The following is a 24,847-nucleotide window of genomic DNA, read 5'->3' as shown; positions in this document are numbered from 1 at the left end:
TTTTGGTGTAAGACCACTGTTTTATACAATTAGGAGTAAAATGTTAGTTAGATGTAACTGTAAAATTAAGATACAGTGAAATCAACCACGGTAGAACAGACATGCCAATGACCAAGCCCACGTCATTCAGGACAAAATGTAAAACGCTATGATATTTTATGCATCGCATTTGATGGGGGAGGGGAACAATAATCAAAATAAATATAGACAATCTCTCAATGTAATTCCTAAATCTTTTTAAAAATGGGCTTATGGACAACAGAAAAGCAGCTTGTGAGTCTAGCTATGTGGGTGTATCGAGGAGGAGTGATGTATTCTCCACTTACTGCCAGAGATGGATGGATTGGCTAGGATCCTAACTGACTCATGGTTCGGACCACTCTTACTGCAAGGTAGTGATGAGGTTACCGTCACACCATTTATGTCCATACAACAAACCTCTCTAACTAGTTCCATTGGTGGTGGTGGTGGGGAGTGGGGACTTCAGTCAAAGATTATGAATAAATGAAAAAATATCGTAGCTCACACACTTGTTAGGAAAGGGCATGCCTCTTTGGAGGGAGGTCCTAAAAGCCCTCATATCTCTCTTAGAGCCTGAAATACTGGAGGAAATAAGACTCTACCAGGTTCTAGACATGCACATTCTTATACACCCCAAACCCTACATTTCCGGCTACTCTTAACTCATTGTGACTCACCAGGACGAAAGCGGAGACCTGGAGGCTTGGTGAAGATTTTACCTCCATGGTAGGAGGAGGGATTTCCGGGACTACTGAGAGCGAGCACCCTGATTTGGGGCAGGAAAAGGAACATTAATATTCAAGTGGCTGCCTGGTGGGTGTTGCTCAGTGGTTGAGCATTGACCTGTGAACCAGGAGGTCACAGTTCGATTCCCCGTCAGGGCACATGCCCAGGTTGTGGGCTGGATCTCCAGTGGGGGGCGTGCAGGAGGCAGCCGATCAATGATTCTCTCTCATCGTTTCTTATCTCTCCCTCTCCCTGCCTCTCTGAAATCAATAAAAATATATTTTTTTAAATATATATATTCAAGTCACTTAATGTGTTTCCTAAATGTCCATGTCAGAGTGGGAATAATCAGTTTTCAGGCTCTGAATTTAAAACTTGGTTACAAAGTGGTGTCTTGCCATCCCCTTTAGCATCCGCTCCTATTGGGTAGTAAGTAGAAGCTGGCCCCTCACCTCCATCTGCCTCCTCCCCACAAAGTGCCTTTCCTGAGTGTCTTGCAGATTCAACCTTTCGGACTGCAGAGAGTCAAACCAAGTAACAGAAGCAAAGAAGTCCCTCTAAGGATTGAGTGATCCATCTGAAGGATCTGTCTGCGGATAAGAACAGGCAGTGGATGGGGAAAATCCCTACGTGGGGAAGGCAGTTTTAACAAATATTTTAGCTGCTTCTATTGAAATATAGTGGTGTTTCACAGAGACAGATCGGCTCAAGATTACCCACTTTATCTTGAAAAGAAATCTCCCTTTTTGCACAAAGCGAAACAGTGGCTAGAGAAGGTAGAAACATAACAGCCATCATTATAAATGTTTATAGACATTCCCAAAGCCTTATCTAAAGTTCATCCTGTTTAAGGACATGTTTTATGTTGTACAATTCCTCTTAGAATATCAATCTAATAAGCACCAAATGAGGCTGAGGACAATGCTGTTATAAAAAATGGAGAAAAATGATTAAAATATGATAATTATACTGACAACTTATATGCTCAATCTAATCAGCCAAGCTTCCAATTTGTCATAATGTACACTCACTCATACATTATTGCTTAATTATAGCAACACTTCTATTTGGAAAGGTTGTCAATCATGTGAATACCCATCATTTTTCTTCTTTTTTTTTTTTTCTAAGAAGGGGCATATTTTAAACAAGGATTTGAAACCACTGTGCTATTCACTTAACCCTTGGAATACTTTTATACAAAAACTTTAGGTATTATTGAACATTTTAGTGCACATATTAATGCAAGTTTATATTATGTAACATTATTAAGTCAGAATGGATATATCATATTCTAAAATGTAATTAAATATTGGTAAAATTTGGTGATTTTATGGTTCTTAATATACCTATGTGCTTGCACTAAAAAACAATAGATATAGCTTTAAAAAAAAAAACATGACAAAATCTGACCAGAATATCTCCCAATTTGCCTGCAATTCATATTGATCAAGGATGAGCAGAAATGGCAGTGAGAGTAAAATTCAAATAGCTCTTTAAAAACACACACACAAGCCCTAGCCAGTTTTGCTCAGTGGCTAGAGCATCAGCCTGCTGACTGAAGGGTCCCAGGTTTGATTCCGGTCAAGGGCACATGCCTGGGTTGCAGGCTCAATCCCCATTAGGGTGTGTGCAGGAGGTAGCCGATCCATGATTCTCTCTCATCATATATGTTTCTATCTCTCGCTCCCTCTCCCTTCCTCTGAAATAAATACGAATATATTTAAAAAACAAAAAACAAAAACCACACACACAGTGTTTATGGGAGTAGACTGTACACAGAGCAAATTTAAAGTTTTCTCTGGCCTTTACTTCATAGCCTCTGGCTCTATCATCCTTTGTCCAATTGGTGAAGATGTTTACCACATTACTAAAGTAATTAGATAAGAGCATCTGCCAGGGCCTCCTACTAAGAGTTCAGTAAGTTGACCGTATAACCAACTTTTCTAGCAAAATGAAGTGATAAACTGAAACAACTAGTCACTTTATTGAAAAGACTGACACGTTATCTTAATTACTTTGAACATATTATTGACTGTAAAACTACATATATGTATTTGTATACATGTATTCATATCCTAATATATACCTATATGTATGCTATAGTGTATATGCTATAGTATAGATAGGGAGAGTTAATATAATCTATATGTGTATATATGACTATATATCTATACAGTGTATTCTCAGTTTTTTAACCTGGATTATTTAATAGACTATGTTGTCAAGAAAGGGAGCTTATTAGCTAAGAACTGACAAACTATTCTTATTGAATGAGGGCATTTGGGTCCTTAGGTATCTGGATAAATTGCTCCTAAGACTCCATTCAGTCACTATGGTAGGCAAGTCTATGGGGCTTACTTTTTATAATTAGATAGAGACTTTTCTCTCCTTCATTTCTCTAAAAATTCACTTTGTTACGTGTATTATAAAGAAGCAGATGTTAACATCTGCCAGCCTCCATTATTCCTTAAGAGCTAGTTTTGTGGTGATGAAATGTCCTGATACACATACAATTGCAAATGTTTAGTATGAGCCCATCTGACAGTTGTACGTCACTTCTATCACTTTTATGAGTTAGGTCTCAAACAATGATGTCACGTGTATTATTCTTTAAGGCCTCAGACACAATACCAGCTGCACCCAAGCACTTAAGGACACGGGGCACATATGTGGACCAGGCCCAGGTTCCGGGCCCATCCGCACTCTGCCTTGAACCCTGCATCTCCATTGTTCATCTGGTTGCTTTCTGCCGATATCACATGTTCAGGCAACAGCTAGATTCAAGCATCCATAGGAGAACTTGGAAATTTCATAAATATCTAAAGCAAATAACATACCTGAACAAGTAAGGAGGTGGTGAGTTTAGAAGGATGCGACTACCCCTTAAAGTAGTTGTAAGTCAACATTTCTTTCATACAACAACATAGCTGAAAGCACTATTTACTGTAAAAGAAGGCAGGAAAGATTGAGGAGAGTACCACAGGGGAGGGTAGGAATGGCGGGTAACTGAATCCCACAGTTGGGAGGGCAGCTCTTCACTATGTCCCTCAGGACCCACAGAGCCCCATTCCAGAGCTCGTGCCCGACAGAGACCAGAAGAAATATCCAAGAAGGCCATCAGAAAGATCTAGGCTGGCTGCAAGGAGGAAGAGCTGACACGGAGACTGTTTCAGCATGACACTCCCAAACACATTTAGATCAAATTTTAGCCAATCGGATTCAGAGAAAAAAAATCCAACCAGGCCATTTATGTGGTGGTATCTATACTCTATATATACAAAAGCCTAAGCGGCCGAACGACTGAATGACCGAAGGACCAAATGACTGGTCGCTATGATGCGCACTGACCACCAGGGGGCAGATGCTCAACGCAGGAGCTGCCCCCTGGTGGTCAGTGCACTCCCACAACCAACCTCCCAAGGTCCCTCCCCCCGGCAGCCAACCTCCCACAGCCCTCATCGGCCTGGATCACCAGCCAGGCCAAGGGACCCCACCTGTGCATGAATTCGTGCACCGGGCCTCTAGTTAGATCTATAAAGCCTATTCATGATTTAATGAATTCTTTATTGACCTGATTAAATTTTCCACACAGTTTGATAACAATATGGGTGTCATTAGGTACTAAAGAGAATCTAGCTGGCTGGTGTGGCTCAGTGTTTGAACATTGACCTATGAACCAGGAGGTCACGGTTCAATTCCCGGTCAGGGCACATGCCTGGGTTGTGGGCTCAATCCCAAGTAGTGGACATGCAGGAGGCAGTTGATCAACGACTCTCTTTCACCACTGATGTTTCTATCTCTCTCTCCCTCTCCCTTCCTCTCTCTGAAATCAATAAAAACATTTAAAAAAAAGAATCTACAATCTCCCTCTATGGAGATGTTGAAAAATATAACTGCCTTCTTGTCTCAAAGAAAGAGGCTAGGTCTTTCTAAAGAGAAAAGAATAAACTAGTTTTTGCATTCAGTTTTTTTCTAGTTCTTCAAATCCATAACTAAATATATATGTAAGAGTCATAGATAAATATAAATGCATCTATATGAAACAGATATAGTGACCTTTTTCTCCTTAACTAGATACCGATTTTAAAAATTCAACACATTTATTGCAAGCCTACTAGGTGCCAGGTGTTGTAAACAGGGACTTCTACATCCTCGATCTTATTTAGCATGTTATCAGATAGTCATCTTCATCTTCCTTACAAAACATAAAATGTAATCCCACTGCAGCCGGAGGGAAACAACCTTCATCCTCCAATTTTATTTAAATGTGAGATAATATTTACTTCCCAAGGCACTATGAATACTAATTCACATTGGCCAAAGATCTTGAAGACCAAAAATGCATGTGGAAGTTCTAAACCTAATATTATTATGCTTTTATTCCTTACGGCACCTTCAATTCGACTTTCCTTTTCCATTCTGTCCCATCAGTGAGGCAACATTGAACTGGGAACAATTTGATGTGGCTATCCCCACAGGCTGTTAACAGGATCACCTGGCTAGGGATAGTATTCATATTAATAATGTTTGTACATACAAACATACGTATATGTATTTGTGCATGAAACACAGGCGAATTTAGCTGAAAATAAGATGAAATTTCTTTCATGTTGTCTCCCATGAGTTTTCACATAGGTCTGAGCACACAGGATGAAATCTGATGCTCTCTTTTTATATGATTGGCGATATGAACTACTGTTGACCCTTGAATAGTGTGGGGGTTAAGGGAACTGACCCCCGCCCCATGGTCTAAAATCCACATATAACTTTTGAAGCCCTCCAAACCATCGGCACTGCACCCCGATCACCAAAGCCTTGGATCCCTGGCAACTGTGGCTGCTGAGCCCAAATCCTGTGCTCCCTGGCTTTCCGTGTCGCCTTGATAAAAAGGCCTGGCATAGGGAGAACGAAAAAGTACAGACAAAACAAAGTCAAGTGCACAGAATTAAAGAGTTAAATCATAAACAGCGGGGGGGGGGGGGGGGCGGGGAGGCGTAAAACTAGAAAAATAAAAATCCATGTTTGCTTAGTCTCAGTATACCTATGTGAAGGAGAAATAAAGAAACAATAAAGAACATTAATACCTGACTAAATGAAGATTTAAACTATGTGTGCTAAAATACCCATACCATTAAAAGGCAAATCGCAATCTGCAAGACTATGAAGGATTAAGTGTGTAGTATATGAAAACGACTGTCCGACCACTGAAAAAACCACTGGCATGCAAGGAACATGAACGAGCAGTACGGAAACTACACACAGCCGAAAGCACATGGCAAAAGGGAACTTCACAAGTGAAAAAAGGAGTGAACACTTTTCAAATGAGCTGTGTTTCTTCACTTCAATGACTTAACGTAGTAAGATCTGATAATGTGATTAAATATGATGGAGGGTGAGCCCTGGCCAGTGTTGCCAAGTGGTCAGAGCATCGACCCGCACACTGAAGGGTTTGATTCCTGGTCATGGGCATGTTCCTGGGTTGCAGGTTCAATCCCAGGCCCTGGTAGAGGCACACCTCTCTCTCTTTCTCTCTCTCTTTCTCTCCCCCTCCATCCATCCTTCCTCCCTTCCTTCTTTCTATTCTCTCTAAAAAAAATAAAAAATAAATAAAAATCAATGTGAAAACTATCCTGGAATATGAGGATTAACAAAATATTAAGGGTGCAATGAGCTGAGGCTCTTCAGGTACTGTCAGAGTATACTTGATATGACTGATCTGGAAAGCAAACGAAAAACACGAATTCCTAAAAGGGCACAGCCTCTGACCCAGCAATATGACTTCCGGAACCCTAATCCTAAAAAGAAAAAAAAGAAGTCAGAGCCGAAACCGGTTTGGCTCAGTGGATAGAGCGTCGGCCTGCGGACTGAAGGGTCCCGGGTTCGATTCCGGTCGAGGGCATGTACCTTGGTTGCGGGCACATCCCCAGTGGGGGGTGTGCAGGAGGCAGCTGATCGATGTTTCTCTCTCATCGATGTTTCTAACTCTCTATCTCTCTCCCTTCCTCTCTGTAAAATATCAATAAAATATATTTAAAAAAAAAAAAAAGTCAGAGCTACATACAAAGACATATTTTTTATGTTTGGCAACAGCCTGAAAGTTCAACAGAAAGGAAATGAGTAATAGATCATGATAGGACCATTGACAGTGTTTTTGTTTTTTCTTTACTTAATAAAATTGTTTCAAATTGTTTGTTCCATTGGTTGGGGGAAGGGAGGGAGCAGAGAGAGAAATAAAAGAAAGCAACACGTATGCTGGGAATTTTCTCAAAGGGGTGAACAAAGGACCCGTGGGATGGGCGAGTTTCTCGAGCCAGGCTTTGGAGTATGCCCTTGGCCAGCATGGATCCACCTTGTCCATTCCACTTCACCCATGGCCCCAAAAATGGGGGAAGGAAAGGAGACCCCGCAAAGAGGGACAAACTGAAGATGAACTATACCTATTTCAGTAGCTATACCATCTCACTGGATGAACTACAGATAAATAGTTGGAAGACGTCATTTTAATTACTGCCTTGCGAATACAAAAGTATTTGACTCAACACTAATGATCTTGATACTGCCACTGAACCATCACTAATGTCAAAAATTTGCAAAGTTTCAGAGAACATCACCTATCATATCAATGTGTCCTAACATCAAGGTCATTCTCTAATGAGGAGGATTTTATCCACTTATATAATTTATGTGTAAATGAAGAGTATGGACGCTTTATGTTTCTGAAGGGGAGGGGGGGGGGGAAAAGAAAAACTTCTAACCAATTCCAACATTTCTGATGCCAGGCGGTGCTCTTATTAATCTAATTCCAAATGATAGCACATTTCCAAAGATCTCTCTTGAGAGCGACTTGGGAGCTGAGCCACTCTCTCTAAGAATTACCAATTACTGTCTTGCGCACTTCCTCCTGTGCGGGATAAAAATTATCCATCTCCAATTTATCAGCAGCTACATTAGAGGTCTGGGGCCAAGAGTCCAAGCATCAGCTTTTCCTTAACTTGCCAGCTCTCGGGAACCTGGCCTTTTCTAAAGGTTGGACGATTGAGCTTCCGTGACTTTGGCCTTGATCAGTTTGAAGACTTTACCTGAGAGCGCGGTCCATCCGCTGTCCTCTTTACCTGGGGTTCCAGGGTCTTATGTGTTACCTGTTTTTTTTTTAATAAATATATTTTTTATTGATTTCAAAGAGGAAGGGAGAGGGAGAAAGAGAGAAAAAATATCAATGATGAGAAAGACTCATGGACTGGCTGCCTCCTGCACGTGTCCCACACTGGGAATGGGGCCTGCAACCTGGGCATGGGTTCTGACCGGGAATCGAATGGGGACATTTTGGTTCATAGGTCGACGCTCAACCACTGAGCCATACTGGCCGGGCTGTTTGTTACCTGTTTTCAATCAGAGAAAACATGTGTCTTTCTTTTTTCTTTTTCTTTTTTATAAATATATTTTTATTGATTTGAGAGAGAAAGGGAGAGGGAGAGAAAGAAAGAAACATCAATGACGAGAGAGAATCATTGATTGGCTGCCTCCTGCACGCCCCCTACTGGAGATGCCCTGACTGGGAATTGAACCGTGACCTCCTGGTTCATAGGTTGGTGCTCAACTACTGAGCCACACCAGCCGGGCACATGTGTCTTTCAAACCAACGTCCAGACACTCAAATGGGACCTTGAGAGAGAAGTCTAGTCCCATAGACGGGTAGGTTCCACAGAACTTCAGACCCCCCTGAAAATGGCCGTGAACGTGAGACCGGACTTGTGAGCAAGCCCCCTCAGCTCCTGCCTTCCTTCCATCTGACTTTCTAGGATCCACTGCAAAGCTCAACGCCCTAGTAGCTCATGAACAGCAAATGCAAGGGGAAAGCCTGTCTGTTCAATTACTGGGGCAAAGAAAACACAGTCAGCTCCATGCGCTAAGATGCCTACTATGCAGCCGATACACACGATCGCACTTGTTAATGCTCACTCTAACCCTGGCACGAGAAACATATTTATCCCTATCAGGAGGCTGAGAAAACGAAGGCTCAGAAAGGTCGAATACCTCACCGCAGGTCACAGAGCTGCTACGTGGCAGAGACAGGATGAAAACCCTCCTCGTTGTGGCACCAGGACCCCTGTCTTCCTATCACCCACCTGAGGAGGAGAGATGTGCCCAGCATGGGAAACTGTTCCCACTGAGAGGTCCAAGAAGAAAGGAATCCCTGAACCCTCGAACTCAAACGCTCCAACGGGGCCATTATGGTACAGAACAGAGGAAGCCGTCCCTCCCCCCCCCCCCCCCCCCCGTGTGCATGTGGTTTTCTGATGGGAGGCTTGCAGGCGGGGCAGAGGTGAAACAGGGGGGAAAGGGGGACAATGAAGATCGGAGTCCGAGAGCAGGAGATAAGTAATACACTGAGTGGCCAGATTATTATGATCTCTGAACGCATAATAATCTGGCCACTCAATGTGTGTATATACATAATATACATAATCCATATATGTATATTAGAGGCCCAGTGCATGAATTCGTGCATGGGTGGGGTTCAGCCAGCCTGGCCAGGGGGAGGGGACATGGGTGGTTGGCCGGCCTGCCTGCTGGTCGAACTCCTGGTTGAGGGGACGATTTGCATATTAGCCTTTCATTATATAGGATATACACTGAGTGGCCAGATTATTATGCGTTCAGAGATCATCATCATCTGGCCACTCCGTGTAGAGCAACACAGCGTCGGATGCACGGGGAACAGATCCATGCCGAGCGGCCAGCTCAGCACGGCTCGCAGCCCTGGTCTCGGGCTGCAGGGAGCCCTGGCCAAGCTTTCACCTTCACATTCACAGCCGGCTGTTCCCCCAGCAGATCATTCTTTGAGCTGGAAGAAATAGGAGCGAGGCACGGTGCAGTGGTGCATGCCTGGCTCAGCTTATTAAAACATGGGCAGCAGGCAATATTTCACCCCCCCCCCGCCACCTCCCAGAAATAAAAGAAAAAAAGATAGACAAGTGAGAGCAGCTAATCCATTGGAAGAAATTAGCAGGCAGAGGATGTCGCTGTTTGAAATGATGGACGAGGCTGAAATAGCGACACAGGCTAACATCCAGTGGGATAATTACTCCAAGCTCTCAGGCTAAAATCTGTCTTGGAGGAAACTGGGAAGCTTTGATGACTCAATTTCAATGGGCAGGCTTATGAAATACATAGTAAAACCCATTAAAATTGAAATTGTTCTTGGTAGGTAGTCTGTGACTAGGCTGCTGACCCTGTCGGGCGGCCTTTAATAAGGTACACACTCTTTTTATTCTCCAAAGTGGCATGCGCTTCAGCTGCCCACACACTTGGGTTTAACCCTGTAGTCACTTGCCCTGCGGATGTTCCCTGGACGTGTGGTATGCACACTTCCGTTCTTCTTCTAGAAAATGGTGCGTTTCCAAATGCATGCAGACACGGTTGGCTTTGGCTCAACAAAAGCTGCTTCCTTTATCATTCTGCCGACCAGTGTTCCAGCTTCGGGGGGAAGGATCTGTTGGCAAGACTGATCGGACTTAATGTTCGTGGAGGAAATGTTTCCAGAATATGTCTTGTTGATCTAAAACAACTTTATTCCCCACCCCCCCCCCCCCGCCCCGGTGATTACTGTGTCATGCCATGACCATCACTGGGTTATTCATGCGAAATATATCCAAGTGCAATCCGAATTAGTCCCCACAGCCATTCTAAAATGACCTGGAATGAAATAGAACCACAATCTACATGCCTGGCCATAATTGCTTTAGGAAAATCCTCAACATTAAGAAGCTAGAGCAGCTGTGGGCAAACTACGGCCCGCGGGCCGGATCCGGCCCGTTCGGCTGTTCTATCCGGCCCGCAGAGCCGAAAGAGCGGAGGGTTCTCTTGCTCTCCCCTCCGCTCCTTTACTTTGAATTTATATTAGTTCACACAAACACTCCATCCATGCTTTTGTTCTGGCCCTCCGGTCCAGTTTAAGAACCCATTGTGGCCCTCGAGTCAAAAAGTTTGCCCACCCCTGAGCTAGAGGATGGCTGGGGCCATAGTACTTCACGTGTGATCTTCAGGGCAGCTATGTAGGCATCTTGTTAGACATTGAGACTCTCAGGCCCCATCTCGGACCTACTGAGTTAGAATCTGCGTTCATGAGTCCTGCAGGTAACACACGTGCACATCCAAGCTGGAGAAGCGCTGTTCTCCTGCACAAAGGATTTGAGGTTTCTCTCATCATCCATCATCCAAGCAATTCTTCATTCAGCCAAACCTGTCCCAAATAACACCTATTTGGAGGGGGGAAATAACTACCAAGAATCAGACTCAAACTCCCTCTATTGATAAACCATTCTTTCATTCAAAAATATTGAGAGTCAATGAATCAATATTCATTCAAATACCGATTTGAGGAAATCCAACAGCACACACAGATGCCAAAGGAAACATGTAATTCAGAGAAGAGAGGACAACGCTTGCAAATGTTCAAGCCGTGTCTTTAGAGAGAGCTCAGGCAATGCTGCAATTCATAAAAGAACGAGCTTCTTTGAGAGAAGACTGATGAAAGAACGTGAATGAGCTCTCGTGAATTAAAAATAGGATTACTGAAATCAAAATACTATTTTTTGAAAAAACTGGACGTTAAGGCTAAAAAATGGAGAATGCAGAGCATCGACAAGTGAGGGGGAAACCCAGTCCTTCACTCCTTGGCTGAACAAGTATTTCCTGTGTAACACTCCGGGTCAGGCAAGGGCTGGAGATGCTGCAGTGACTACGATGCCCAGCCTGTGCTCTCAGAGCTGATGAGACGCAAGTGAACCAGGTCAGCGTTCAGAGCCGTGGAGAAGCACCCACGGGAAGTCACGCACTCAGTCCAAAGGCGTTAAAAGCAAAACAAAACCCAAAAGCCCAGAAGCTAAAACAGGTAGAAAACGCTAAATAACAAACAAAAAGTGATAACCAACATTTTCCGGAGTAAAAAAACAACACACACAAAACATGATTTGCATGCTAAAAAGTCATTAAATTCCTAATAGGAGATCTAGCTACCTACCTACCTTCCTACCTACCTATATCTCCAAGCACAATCCAAATTAATCCCCATGTGAATTCAAAATGAAATGGAATTAGATAGGTAGGTAGGTAGATATCCATAGATAGATAGATAGATAGATAGATAGATAGATAGATAGATAGATAATAGATAATTCTTAAAAATCAATGCATGAAGACCTAAAACAAAGAGTTAAAAGTGATTGCCTTGGTAGGGTCAGGGAGGTGATAAGGTAAGGAAGACAATTTTTATTCAAAAGATGATTAAGCTTTGCACACCCTCCATGGGCTCCCAGAGCTCTCCTCTGCACCCCCGATTAAGAAACCCTACATTAGAGAACTGCAGAGAGCTGTCCTACCGACACAGGCGCCGGTCCCGACCTGTAATATAAACCTGTAACCCCTGTGCGGAAGTCCCCACTTTCTGTGCCATTAACAACCCCGGAGACTCTCCTCACAGTCTCAGTCTCAGCAACGAGAAAAGAATTCCCTCTGCCAGCCCTAAAATTGCCGACACAAGAAGACAGATGCCCCAGTACAGGTGACAGAGGAGAAAAATCCATGGAAAACGGGGAATCGAGATGATGAGCGAGAATATAAGCAGATTTATGGAAGACGGGGCCACACACATTTTCTCTCATGGCTTCTAGGTTAGAGATGTACCAAACTGGCAACGTGAAGGCAGGGGGAGTTGTCTGGGTCTATCATGCTGGGTGTTTGTAGACCTGGGGAGCAGGAGGAGGGGGGCTCTCAATACAGAGCAGAGATCTAGTCTTCCTTAGTGAATACTTGCTATTGCTTTTAGGAAGCCCACAGTCAGGAGTCACCCGTAAGGACACACATCTGAGCCCATCTTCCTTTGAGCTTCTGGGATCCTCACCCGTCGGACCAGCGTCACCTCGACCTACCTCCAGGCCACTCTCCCTCATTCTGCAGGTTGATGCATCACCCAGCCCTTCTAAAATTTAATCATACAGTACCCCCCCCCAAATTATGAGGAAAATGATTTGAAGGTGCTTATATTAAAACAATTTTCAATATATTTTTATTGATTTCAGAGAGGAAGGGACAGGGAGAGATAGAAACATCAAAATGATGAGAAAGAATCATTGGTCGGCTGCCTCCTGCATGCCTCCTACTGGGAATCGAGCCCGTAACCCGGGCACGTGCCCTGACTAGGAATCAAACCAGGACCTCCTGGTTCACAGGTCAAGGCTCAACTAATGAGCCACACCAGCCAGGCAAGATGCTTATATTTTATAGCCTCAGAAAAGCTTATTTTAATTTATGTATTTTCATACAATACTTGGTTTAATAGGCATTATCTATAAAAAGTATCCTGACGGTTAGTTCAATAAATATTTGTTGAGTACGCATGTGTCAAGTATTTTTCTAGGCACTGGTCATAGAAAAATAACAACTATAGGCCAATGATTAGAAAAATAGATCATTTCCGTACAATTAATCAGAGCTATGGAAAGGTTCACAGAGGGTTATCTATATATATAAAAACCTAAGCCACTGAACGACCAAACGACTGGTCGACATGATGCACACTGACCACCAGGGGGCATACGCTTAACGCAGGAGCTGCCCCCTGGTGGTCAGTGTGCTCCCTCAGCCAACCAACCTCCCGCGGTCCCTCCCGCTGGCCGGCTGGCCCTGATTGGCCCTGATTGGGACTGGGCCAGGCAGCCCCGATCGGCCCCAATTGCCGGCCAGGCCAAGGGATCCCATCCATGCACCAATTCATGCACGGGCCTCTACTAGGTAATAAAAGACAGACGACAGGCAAGGGGGTGTGAGGACCAGCCAAACAGGAATGTTCAGGGAAAGGACCACTCAGCTAGAACGGGAAATAGCATATTCTGACCCAACCCAGTTCCCCGATAAGACTAATTCATCTGTTACATTCGTTTACTCTTATATTCTTAGTGCTAAGAATTACTCATGTATTTTTAAGGTGACAGATAATATTTTCTTAAGATATTTTTTATTGATTTCAGAGAGGAAGGGAGAGAGAGGGGGAGATAGAAACATCAATGATGAGAGAGAATCATTGATCGGCTGCTTCCTGCAAGCCCCTTACTGGGGATCGAGCCTGCAACCCGGGCATGTGCCCTTGACCAGAATCGAACCAGGGACCCTTCAGTCCACAGGCCGATGCTCTATCCACTGAGCCAAACCAGCTAAGGTGACAGATAATAACTTTAAATTCTCCATTAATCTGTGGAAACCAGATGAATCTAGAAGGATTCACTGCCACACAACTCCTTGCATCCCAGTCTCTCCGCCAGGCTAAGGGTCATTAGCATTTGAGCCTACAATCATAACGAACATGGGAAATACCATAAATGTGATGAATGGAGCACAACGCAAATATTTTATACTTGTGAGTTGGGTATGTGTGTCAGGTAATAGTACATTCGCTACTCTCGGACCTCAATTAATTCATTCAGGATGATTGGACATTCGTGAGGGGGGAAAAATGCAAACACCATCACCATGTTACCTGAAAGGGTGTTTCATTGCCTGCAGAATGTAGGAGACATTTCTCTCATTAGCCTCTCTACTAAATTAGGGCTTGATGCTGGTCGAGTATTTGTGGCTTAGCCAAAGCTCATAAAATAGACAGTAGCCAATGAAGGGGAGGAATGATTTATAGGCCAGAAGCCACATCTCTATCTTTTTTTACAGTCACATAGAAACCACGCAGACACATTTTTCCATATTTCTTTTAGGAAAAGGGAAAGGGATTTTTTTTTTTTTTTAAGTCATGGGTTTAATTTAAAAAAAAAAAAGAATAGATGTAAACTTAAAGAACTGATTTTTTTTTTTAGGTGAATCCACACCAGAAGATATTTTTCCATTGATTTTTATAGAGAGTGGAAGGGAGTAGGGGAGGGAGGGAGGGGGAGGGAGAGGGTGAGGGAGAGACATCGATGTAAAAGAGACACACCACTTAGTTGCCTCCTGCACACGCCCCGACTAGGGCTGGGGATCAAGGTGCCCTTGACCGGAATCGAACCCGAGACCCTCAGTCTGAGAACCGACACTCTATCCACTGAGCCAAACCAGCTGGGGCAAGACCTCTGACTTTTTACACTGGCCACTCACATTTCATTTATACGGATCCAAGTACCAAACGGAGAGACATATGCAGCGTATTTTTAAAAATCATGTTTCATTTGTTCCTCCAGTTGTATTTGCCAATTCAGCCATCTAGATAAGGAAATAACTTGAAATGGGCTGAATTATTGATTCTGAGTGTGTATTAGCAAACAAGATCAAGAAGTGAGAGGAGCTCTAATAAATCACCCAAGACACCGTGCTATTACCCCCTACCATAGAGGATGGCAATAGCTCCACACTTATCTGAGGTACTGAGAATTTCTACAGGTTTCTTTGATTTGTGCCAGTTCCATCATCCTCAAACACTGAATTTCTGCCTGTGTCATACAATACACAGTGAACTCACCTAGAAATCAATATACAGTCATGTGTCACCGAAAGACAGGGATGGGCTGGCTGGCATGGCTCAGTGGTTGAGCATCGACCTATGAACCAGGAGGTCAGGGTTCGATTCCCGGTCAGGGCACATGCCCAGGTTGCAGGCTCCATCCCCAGTAAGGGGTGTGCAAGAGGCAGCTGATCAATGATTCTCTCTCACCATTGATGTTTCTATCTCTCTTTCCCTCTCCCTTCCTCTCTCAAATCAATAAAGATATTTTTTTAAAGGGGCAGGGATGCATTCTGGGAAATGTGTCGTTAGGTGATTTCATCACTGCATGGACCTCATAGATGATCTAGCGTATGACCCACCCAGGATGCATGGTACAGCCTATTGGTCCTGGGCTCTGAGCCTGTACACCATGTTACTGGACTGAACACTACAGGCAACTATAACACAATTGTATTTGTGTGTGTCTAGACATTTCTATACACAGAACGGGGCCAGTGAAAATACTGCCTACAGCACTTTCTGTAAGACTGGAAGTGCTGTTGTTTTGTTTATACTAGTGGTCGGCAAACCGCGGCTCGCGAGCCACATGAGGCTCTTTGGCCCCTTGAGTGTGGCTCTTCCACAAAATACCACGGCCTGGGCGAGTCTATTTTGAAGAAGTGGCGTTAGAAGAAGTTTAAGTTTAAAAAATTTGGCTCTCAAAAGAAATTTAAATCGTTGTCCTGTTGATATTTGGCTCTGTTGACTAATGAGTTTGCCGACCACTGGTTTATACCAACATCATCAGAAACACGTAAGTAGTAAGTTGCACCATACGTTACAATGGCTACGATGTCACTGGGAAATTATCATTCTTCAGCTCCATTATCACCTCACGGGACCACCATCGTATATGCAATCCGTCACTGATCAAAATGTCACTATGTAGTTAGTACATGACTCTACCATACGGGTGGTATTTCAAGTCAGTGAAGAAGCGGCAGCCTGTTTACTAAACCGTTCCTGGCACCATCGAAATAGGTTATCATTACCCTCATGTTATAAAGGAGGGAACTAAAGCACAGAGAAGTTAGGTCACTTGCCCACCGTCACACAGCGAGGCGACAACAGACCTAGGACTCAATCTTGGGCCGGCTTACTCCAGAGCCTGAGCCTTTACCCATGACACTGTCTCTTCCTAATATTTTATTTTTACAACCACTTGATTTTACAAACAAGAAAACTGAACAACAGAAAAGTAACTTCCTGAGATCACAAACTGAGCAAGAAGTAGTTCTGGAATTTGAAGTCAAGCCATCCGGGTAGTTACTTGTTTTGTGAAAATATTTTGTATTCATTAAATCCCAATTCCCAACTGTCTAGGTTTTTTAAGGTGAGAGTCTTTTCTAACTCATGTCCATGGACCACAGCTCCATCCCCTCCTCGTGGCCCAAATCAGAAATCTCAAGTCCTGCTTGAACTTTCTCTTTCAGAATTTTCTGTTCAAATCCCTGCGTCTCTCCTCTCTCCCACCTTTTAAAAGACATACCTGGTATCCGATCGGTGTCTACCCTGCAGCCGAGGGCTTTTTCCAAAACGCTCTTCGGATCAAGCTGCTCCTTCGCACACATTTTTGAGAAGCTCCTCTTTGCCTCAAGGTGGGGAATCGGGGAAGCAAACCTGTTAGGTTTTACAGTCCCCTCCCACAAAGCCTTCTCCTACCCACCCCCTACCTGAACCGATGACAGCCCGCTGCCTTCTGGCCACACTGGAAAGCACCAAACTCTCTACCTAACTACTGGTAAATATTTATGCTGAACTAGAGTCCCGATGCATGAAGATTTGTGCAATAATGGGCCTTCCTTCCCCTGGCTGCCGGCACCGCCTTTGCTCCGGCCCAGAGCTGCCTTTCCGCCTTCCCATGCTGCCCAGAGGCCCGGAGCGGCTGGGGAGGTGCGGAATGCCTGACGAAGCAAGTGTCCCACCCCCGGCTGCTTGGCGCCTGTGTATACAAATTAACCCTCCATCTTTGTTGGGTCAATTTGCACACTCACTCCTGATTGGCTGGTAGGCATCGCGAAGGTACAGTCAATTTACATCTTTCTCTTTTATTAGTGTAGATACCTTTTAAACACAAACACATGTACTGCTTACCTGTCAGTCCCCCCCAACTTGGAAGTGGCATTCACGTCAAAAACACGAGAGAACATCGGTGTGACCACATGGGGAAAGCAAACTCTGCAAGTTCATCCCTTTGGTTTTGCCCTCTCCAGAGGATTAAACGTTTGAATTCAAATTCTCAGTCCCGAAATTAATTCTTTTCAACGCTAGCTACATTGATTTCCATTTATCTGATAGAAAGACTGTGAGTACCTACCACAGGCCAGGCACTTCGCTTGGTCCTCCGGCTCAGCAAAGATTCACAAAACAGGATTCTGATCTGTAATCCCACCACGGATGGAGGTGAGCACAGTCACATTCCCCGGGACAACATGTGAGGGTGTCCGGTTCAGTGTTTGCTACGCACTCTGTTACTGTGTTCAAAGAAATAATCAGGATATAGTAATTACTACCCTACTGGCTTATAGAGAAACCACACTCAGCTAGCTTCCTCTTTGCAGCTGAAATTCTTTTACAGAACACAAAGCTCAGACAGAGGTACCGAAGATGTTTTGATTCCTGCCCCTCTATGCCCCCCCAAAAAATAACATCTCTAAGTCTACATGCACCTGACACAGTTATCAATTCTGATAAACCATAACCTGTTTTGGAGGGAAAAACCATTAATGCCATATTAAATAGCAGGCAACTGATGGGTAGAAGCAAAGTCACCAAATGAGAAACTGTATTTATTTGAGCCCTTTGGTTTTTATTAATTCTGAGGCTAATGTCACTGAATTGCTTTAAATGGCTTTCAAGGAACAAGCTGATTCCCTGGCCACAGATTAGGGAAAGGATGGTTTACCGGCCAACTCTCTGACCTTCCAAGATCCTGAGCTGAAATCCCAAGTTCTTAGCGCAAGTTGTTTTCCTGTGAACTTGGCTCAGAAGCCCAGAACCCGAGGAAGGAGATCTGAAAGGCACCTTTCTCAAAAACAATTGATTTGCTTCATTTCATTGCAATGGCTGCTGCTTTGATAGCACCTATTTACAATGGCTTGTCCTGCTCTCCGATGGAGTTGATATGTTGGAGACTTTCACACTATAAACCTGATCGGAACTTCCTCCGTCATAAACAGACTGGGTTTAAGGTGGTGGTGGGGGGTGCCCCTCCCTCCGGGGCCCCCGGAGCCCATTTGCTTACCAATTTGTAGCTAAAGACATAAGAATGTGTTCTTCATGCCCAGCTGCTCCGGGTAGTTGAAAATAGTTCTGGAAGCTCAATATGCAAACTGGGTCGGGCGCCTGAAAGAGTTCAACGAGAAGAAAATGTGACCTTCCTTAGAGAAAGTTGCTCAGGTACATTCATTCTTTAAGCACGGAATTTCCGGAGCGTTCATAAAACACACGAAGAATGTCTATTTGCCTCAGAAGCCGCTTCTAACAAGCTGGGATTCGAGTTTGCGATGTTTTTTCTCCTAAATGCCAAAGCTGTGTCCAATTTCACAATGACTTACGTTGAAGCTCATCACTGAAACATGTGCCCATTACAAAGCAAGAGACACACACCCCACTGATCCACAGTGAGGCCTGTAACGCTGAGGCTGAAATTTAGCAGCTACTGAGGGGTTTGGGTTGATGGATTTTCCTTTTCAACTCCTCTTTCGGACGTGTGCTGGGTGAGTTTATTTCCGTTCTTTTCTTTGGAACAGCAGTTCCAACGGAATCGGGATCACGTCGAAATCAAGCCGTTACATTAGCACAAAATGCTGACCCACGCTGCCCCCCACCCTTTTCTGAGTAGAAGAAGGTTTCATTGAACAGGTATGTCCTATGACAAGGTGCGGAATCTCACCCTAGGGTTTTCCTATCAGTTTGCAAAGCGATTTTGCCAGAGCAGCCCTTGGATCTATAATAGTGAGTTCAGAGTTAATCCTAACCAACACAAAATCCAACCAAAACCTTCAAAGACATAAGAAGTCAATTAGGGTCATTCCTCCGTACCCAGAAATAACTTATCCCCAGCAGGTCTGTACAAAATGCGTACCAAGTAACCCTAACCCAACCCATCCACACTCCTGCCTACAAAGAGAATGACATGAATTTCTTCGGGAAAAATCTCAGGCCAAAAATTAAAAATCTTTTCCCACCAAACAGTGGATTCCTAGTGAACTTCTCCCTTGATTTCAGCAAAATCCCTCCATGATGCGCAGCCCTATTTTTAATGTAGTTCTTCTGATTTAACCTATTTTTCTTTCATGATGAAAAATAACTGATTCATGGGTTCTTCATAAAAACGATGGCCATCATGGTAAGAGCATGATTACTAGGAAATGTCATTTGTGCAGGAGACAGAAGACAAGATGAGGTGATTGTATGTCAGGATTTCTTAACTGTTTTTAATTGGAATCAAAATCAGCAGCTTGAACATTGCTTTAAATCACCTTTAAAAGCAAATCTCAACCTGAATGATGGGTGAGAAAGCTTTTGTGGGAAGCTGTTCATTAGCGAGGGAACATTACCAAGGAAAAGCTGTACTTCTTAAAAAGCAAAGTCACATTTTAAATCAAATGAAACCACAAAATTATAGATTTGACTATTTTTATATTTAGTATGTATGTATACTTGTGTATGTATATATGAGAATAGCATAGACTACTTTCCCATGGTTCCGTTATCTAAACTATCCGAGAATTGATAAAAATGAAAACTGTTTAATCTCCTTATTTCCAAATATTTCAGTACTTATTGTCATAAGAATAAAACATGCAAATGATCTTTTCTTCAAATTTTTTTAGAAGCTTAGCTGCCAGTTAAATGAGAGAATATCTACATAGACAAAAAAAATTAGAGGATAATCAATTAAAACTAAAGTATCCATGTTGATTTAAAAATCTATTTCAGGTTAGATTTGAAGAAATAAATCAATAGAGATTAAAAATTAGTCTGATGCTGTGGCTCAGTTGGTTGGAGCATCGTCCTGTACACCAAAAGGTCTCAGGTTCGAGTCCCAGTCAGGACACATACCTAGATTATGACTTCGGTCGCCGAAAGGGGCACAATTGTTTCTCTCTCTCTCCCCCTCACTCTCTCTAAAATCAATAAACATTTGGATTAAAAAAAAATGAGGATTTTTAAAAAATGGGGGAAAATATTAGTCTGATGACTCCAAATGTTTATATATACAGGGTGGGGCAAAAGTAGCTTTGCAGTTGTATGCAAGACACAGCTGATTCTTGTATTATTATTTACTAACTGTTGTGTTATCTTTCCGTACAAACTGTAAACCTACTTTTGACCCGCCCTGTATGTGCATGTGTATTTACCTAACTTGTGTAATGTCATCTCTCAATTCAGCTTGGCAGAAAAATCATAGGAGCCCTTTTGCATTCAACAGGGGTTCCTAATCGCAACAAACTTGGGGAGGTGTGGGATGGAGGGGGCGAATCGGGGAAGAAAGGGGGACATCTGTAGTACTTTCAACAATAAAATACATTTTTAGAAAATTTCAATTCCACTCCTGACATCTTATTGAATTACACACGTCACTTGTCTTTCCTGTACCTGTCTCGACTAGGAAACTGGGCCAAAATCCTTCCTCCCCAATAGATTCGGTATATAAAATGCTCAAATTAAAAACTACACGTCAAGTACAAAATAAAGTCAATTGTCACAGTCCTCTGCAGAAGAATGCAGGCGAAACACAAGCTTACACAGTTGCAAATAAAGGTGAAAATTCAGAGTCATCATGGGTCGCTGTGAAACCCCGTCAGACCAGGGAAGAGTTAAAATCTGAGAACTCCCCGAAGCTTAGATGACTTTGGAAACACAGATCAAAAACAAAGAGACGGAAAGTATAATTAACTCCATTACTGCTCAGTCAAATGAAAACAGCCATGACATCCTCTCTTATTTATGACCCTGGCAAATGGCTCAATTCCAGGCCTGAATATTGCTGTCGGCGGGACCGGCTCCAGAGCAGGTGAGGCAGCAACAAGCTCCTGAAATTTATGTCGCCGGATCGCGTTATCCGGAGAAGATTTATGCGGAAGTCCCATAAAAAATAAGTAGCTTTTCTATCTTCTTATAACAATTCTTGCTCTCAGCAAACAAAAGCTGGAATTTTCTAAAGTGCGTTTAGAACAATGAAAAGTCTACTTGCTTAAATATACATTTTGTCTCAGAGACTGGAATTTACCAATAGCAATTGTTTTAAGAAAAAAATCCTTAATCAAGCCATCTATTAACATTTATGACACATTTTCATTTCAGAGTTGTCCTGCTTGGTAACTCGAGAATTCATCAGTGTGGGATATTATTCGCCACTCTACAGAATGGCATTGGGAATACTTTAGGTCGTTCAGAACGTATCTTCCTGGGAATTCCTTCCAATTACTTTCCACCTCTGTTCTCACCTTTCTGCTCAAATCTTGTCTTCTGAATCATTTTGGTATTTCTAAAGCCTAGGACAGTACCCGGCATGTAGTATTTCTCCAACAAGCTACTTATCCATAAAGAACTCCACGGCGCATATATATCCTATTGCTCCAGCTAAGAAGGCAGGAACTGATTCCCTTGTATTTCTTTGTATCTTATCATCAACGCCTTGGACATGACCCTGATTTACAGTAGCTGCTCAATAAATATTAGTTGATGAATTGATTTTCCAAGTTAAGTACGTTTGCAATGATACAAAATCATTTGAATGGCAATTTGTTGTTTACACTTTTGGTCAAGAATGTTCATAGCAACAGAGTTTGTAAGGACAACAAGAAAACAATGGATAGTCCTAACTGGTTTGGCTCAGTGGATAGAGCGTCGGCCTGTGGACTGAAGGGTCCCAGGTTCGATTCCAGTCAAGGGCATGTACCTTGGTTGTGGGTACATCCCCAGTAGGGGATGTGCAGGAGGCAGCTGATGGATGTTTCCCTCTCATCGATGTTTCTAACTCTCTATCCCTCTCCCTTCCTCTCTGTAAAAAAAAATAAAATATATCTTTTTAAAAAAGAGAGAGAAAAGAATGGATAAACAGTGGTATATTCCCTTAAGGCGGGGTTGTAGAACAGTGGGAAAGCATCAACCTTCCTTCCTTGGGTGATCACAAATCCCTCTCCCAAATAAAATATTGAGAAAACAAAACCCAACTGTGCATCATTTACTAGTATATGCATAGTTTTAAAGAATGAAAGCAACACTCCCTATTGTATGATACACTGCATGTTGTATTTGTTAATTTTTAATGTATGGAAATGGCTCCCCAGTGTGGTTCAGTGGTTGAGCTTCAACCTCTGAACCAGGAGGTCACGGTTCAATTCCCAGTCGGGGCACGTCCCCGGGTTGCAGGCTGATCCCCAGTAGGGGGCGTGCAGGAAGCAGATGATTAATGATTCTCATCATTGATGTTTCCATCTCTCTCCCTTCCTCTCTGAAATCAATAAAAATAGATTAAGAAATAAATGCGTGGAAGTGGAAAGCAATACACTTAGCAAGTGGTTGCCTTGGGGTAAGGAAAGAATGGCAGTTCTGGGGAGGAACACAGGGACATCACAGATTCCAGTACTGACAAGGGTATAGAGCAGCCATGGGCAAACTACGGTCCGCGGGCTGGATCCGGCCCGTTCGGCTGTTCTATCCAGCCTGCGGAGCCCAAAGAGCGGAGGGTTCTCTTGCTCTCCCCTCCGCTCCTTTACTTTGAATTTATATTAGTTCACACAAACACTCCATCCATGCTTTTGTTCCGGCCCTCCGGTCCAGTTTAAGAACCCATTGTGGCCCTCGAGTCAAAAAGTTTGCCCACCCCTGGTATAGGGTATACAATAGCAATACCCAACACTGATTGAGAACATAGCCCATGTGTTAAAGGCTTAAAATGGGTTATCTCCTTTCATCTTCACAATTATCCATAACTCACTACGCCTCATTCTAGATGAGGAAACCAAGATGCTGGGAGGTAATGGACCCAGCCCAGTCACCTGGCTCCTAAGTGCTGGACTGAGACCTGCATGGTGGCGATCTAGCTCTGAGGCCCACCTTCTGAAATCAGCCACCTGTTCTGCCTCCCACATGAATGCCATGCTGCAGGGAGTATAAACCAGTCCAGGTTTCCCTGTGGTGTTTTGACAACATGTATGTACACTTCTAATGGGCATACTTTCTCACTCAGAAATCCCATGTCTATACAGCAGGCCAAGAGACATATGAAAACATACTCAGTCACTAATCATCCGGGAGATGCAAATCCAAACAAGGAGATGCCATCTCACACCTGTCAGAATGGCTATCATCAACAAATCAACAAACGACAAGAGCTGGTGAGGATGCGGAGAAAAAGGAACCCTCGTGCACTGCTGGTGGGAATGCAGACGGATGCAGCCACTGTGGAGAACAGTATGGAGTTTCCTCAAAAAACTAAAAATGGAACTCCCATTTGACCCAGTGATCCCACTTCTAGGTCTATATCCCAAGAAACTAGAAACCCCACTCAGAAAGGACATATGCACCCCTATGTTCATAGCAGCACAATTCACCATAGCTAAGGTTTGGAAACAGCCCAAGTGCCCATCAGCAGAGGAGTGGATTAAAAAGCTGTGGTACATCTACACAATGGAATATTATGCCACTATAAAAAAAGAAGGAACTCTTATCATTTGCAACAGCGTGGATGGAACTGGAGAGCATTATGCTAAGCGAAATAAGCCAGTCGGAGAAAGATAAGTATTACATGATCTCACTCATATGTGGGATATAATGATCAACATAAACTGATGGACAAAAACTGATCCAGAGACAAATGGCAGGAGAAGTGTGGGGGGGAGGTTAGAGGTCAACCAAAGGACCTGTATGCATGTTAGCATAACCAATGGATACAGACACTGGGGCGGTGAGGGCTTGCCCTCGGAGGTGGGAATGGATGTGGGGGGAGGTCAATCGGGGGAAAAGGAGACATATGTAAAACTTTACACAATAAAAAAAAAAAGAAATCCCATGTCTACATATCTGTGCTAAGAAATAATCGTAAATATACCCCAAGGAATATGTCAAAGGGAGTTTGTCTCAGCAATGCCTGTGAAAACCACGAACAAATCAATAATCATCAATAGAGGACTGATCTTTGAGAATTATGATATAGTCATGCAATACTGTCCTCTCAATCTATACTTATTTACATGGAAGAGTTACATGAACATGGTTATACTGAAAGGCAAGTTGCATACATGATCTTGTTTTTGTAAAAATAAGTGTCTAAACATATACATAGGAAGCTGTGTGGCAGGTTCTCCGCTGTTGATTTCCCATCATGACTCTCTGTTCTCGGCCTTCATAAAAGTATAATATACATGCATTTGTTTGCTTTCTTGTTCATTACTTGTGTCTTTCACCAAGTCCACGCTCACTAAAGGCAGGGACCACATCTGTATCCTTTGCCACTATTGACCCGAGCCCCGGAGTACAGGATGTGTGCTCCAGAAATACCTGTTGGACGAGTGCTCGACAAACTCATGTCCAGGTCGTTTTCACTTTATCCAGGCGTCCTCA

At 43.3% G+C, this 24,847-nt stretch overlaps 1 long non-coding RNA gene across 4 annotated transcripts in view; it reads right to left on the bottom strand.

Annotated features, from left to right (window-relative positions):
• The window catches only part of LOC308238919, a 69,608-nt gene that overhangs the window by 20,200 nt on the left and 24,561 nt on the right, over positions 1-24,847 (bottom strand). For 3 of the 4 annotated variants that reach the window (XR_013959647.1, XR_013959648.1, XR_013959649.1), the window contains exons 3-4: positions 18,516-18,616; positions 17,589-17,745 (exon numbers count right to left, since the gene is read on the bottom strand). This is a non-coding gene — a long non-coding RNA (uncharacterized lncRNA). Of the gene's footprint in view, positions 1-16,760; positions 16,864-17,588; positions 17,746-18,515; positions 18,617-24,847 lie in introns of all 4 variants that reach the window. The other variant, XR_013959646.1, reaches the window with a different exon arrangement.

This window comes from Plecotus auritus, assembly GCF_963455305.1.
Source record: "Plecotus auritus genome assembly, chromosome: 14".
NCBI lineage: Eukaryota > Metazoa > Chordata > Mammalia > Chiroptera > Vespertilionidae > Plecotus > Plecotus auritus.
The sequence above is the reverse complement of the archived record's forward strand: the minus strand, read 5'-3'. Positions and strand labels throughout refer to the sequence as shown.